The sequence below is a fragment of the Montipora foliosa genome, chromosome 7 (genome assembly GCF_036669935.1).
Source record: "Montipora foliosa isolate CH-2021 chromosome 7, ASM3666993v2, whole genome shotgun sequence".
NCBI lineage: Eukaryota > Metazoa > Cnidaria > Anthozoa > Scleractinia > Acroporidae > Montipora > Montipora foliosa.
This window is the reverse complement of record NC_090875.1, coordinates 37160973-37163472: the sequence shown is the minus strand read 5'-3', so window position 1 is coordinate 37163472 and position 2500 is coordinate 37160973.

Genomic DNA, 2500 nt, shown 5'->3' with positions numbered 1-2500 from the left:
CTCCACTATCATATTCTACTTGATTAATTTGCTGTGTGGACCTTAGCGGTGGTTTGCATCTAACACTGCTTTTTCGCTGACTATACTCCCACTAACTCTCCCACTATTCTTGCTCTGCTTTCCATCCGCCTCATGCCTACAGCATATTGCCCAGTGCCCCTTCCTACCACACTTTTTCACACGTCTTGCCCCTCGTAGGGCACTCCTTGTCACGCGCAAAATGCCCTGGCCTCCCACATGCGTGTGATGTATCTTTGCTTTCTCTCTGCTGTAGCAAATTCACGCTCGACTTTCCTTCCCCTCCAGCAATTACGTTTGCTTGACGTCGTGCCGTTTCCCATGCTCTGGCTGTAGTTAAAGCTGCTGCAAGCTGTATGTTGGGCACATCAAATAGCTTGGTCCGTAATACTTGGGACGATACTTTCTCAAGCAACTGGTCTCTCACAGCAAATTCGAGTTCCTCATCTCCATAGCCACAGTGCCTTGCTTGTTTCCTAAGTCAAAGGACGAAACGAGTCCACATCTTCGCCAGGTTCTTGGTGTAACTGACGCAGAACATGTCTTTCATAGGCGGCGTTCTTCTGAACATGAAAATGAGTATTCAATGCTCGTAACGCTTGTTGATAAACGTCATCCCCTTGGCCTTCGGGAAGGGGAACGATTACCAAGTTTTCGAAGATATCTTGCACTCCAGTACCGGCCCGATAAAGCACCTCGTTTCTTTTTCTCGCGGGGTTTTGCAAGTTTGCTTTCCCTTCGGCAAAGGTCGTGAACCCTCCTAGCCAAACACGCCATCGTTCGCTCAACTCCGACTTCGGCACAGAAATATCCATCGGTGGAATAGGATTTACCACCATAATGCTAGAAAAGAACTTTTTCTAAATCCTCGTCGCCAATGTAATGTTTGTACTCCAGACTGTTCCACGATGCGAACGGATTACACTACAAAAAACACACTCACGTTTTCTGTCCGCCATCTTGACTTTTATTGACTACCCACAATATACTAAAGGCACAGGTTACACAGGCAATCCACAGAGCAATCACTGCACTACGGCAATGCAGCCAAGAAAAGACGAACTTCAAACACAATTTGCTCCAACACTTAGGGCGCGCTCAATTGACCCTATTCCGGAATAAGAATACGTGGCGTGATGGTTAAAACGGGATTCTTATCGCGTTTCGACACAGCAAGGATAGCAAAAACATATCTAAAATAGCATTTTAGCAGATGTTTGACCATTTTAATATGATCTCCGTAAAAACAAAGGATTTTTAACTTGTATTCCATGTATTCATATTCCGGAATACGGTCAATCGAACGCACCCTTAAATAACGTTTGGGTGCTTTAAACAAACTTCTGAAAACACAAGCCAATGATATTTCCCCCTAATTTTATAAGAGCTCATTGCGAATACGTGTTTATAACATGAGAGCAAAATTTTCTTGACACTGTGGAGGTACCACGATAACCAGTTGGGCAAACGGATTAAAAAAGCACTTGTTCGCTCGCATTTTAAAGCAAAACAAACAAACAAATCAACTCTTTCTTTATGTCCAAAAGAGTAGAGATAATTGTTATTTAATTCCAGTTAACAATAAAAATTCGATTTTTATTCCTGAAGAAAGGAAGAACCGATTAAACCAACTTTTAAAAATTCGCACCCTCTTTAAATAACGCATCCGTAAAAATAACAAACGGTTTAGTGCCCAAGGAAATAATTTGTGTGCTAACTATGAGCTATTACTGGTATTCTGTTTTGTCGTTTTCGTTCTCTTTCGCTCTCCTTTCGTTTCTGTTCTAGTCATAGGTCTTCCAGGCATCATGTAACCTTATCAGAACTGCTAAATATATGCCAAAAGTTGCAATACAGAGAAAAAAACAGCTCTAAGTAAATTAAAAGTAAACACTCAGCTTTACGTTTACATCCCGCCGATGCTTGACTTGAATAACTGCGTAGCCACCAGTGTGGACCACAGATATACTGATATGTCAAACTGGATTGAAACCAGCGAAAAATGCAGAAAGAAAACATCTTCCAAACCGTTTTCCACCTAAACACGAAAAGCGTTGACTGTGTAAGATCTTTCTTTGATATATAGTATGGCCGTGTAGCCGCGTCGAGCCACAGAAAGCTCGCGTAAATGAAGCTTCGCTTAGGTTCAGCTGAGTTAAAATGGGTTGAGCCTGCAATCCAATCAAATACAAGTAGCTGACCTCGGTGAGCCCTAACCTTTAGCCCTAAGCTTAAGCCCGCGATATGGGCACGTGATACTGGTGAGCGGATACCTTGTTTTGACAGGTGTCAATTAATCCAAAGATGGATGTCCAATATCAAAGATTTATGCCTTAAAGACTCTCTGTCAAACGGCATGCTTTGCGCGCGTTTGTTTATGTTTTTATTCTTCTTGATGTAGCCACTCGGGAGAAAATAAGCGACAATTTGTGTCCTTTCCTACAAGCGAACAGAGGAAAAGTTGACTTGAAGAATAGGAATG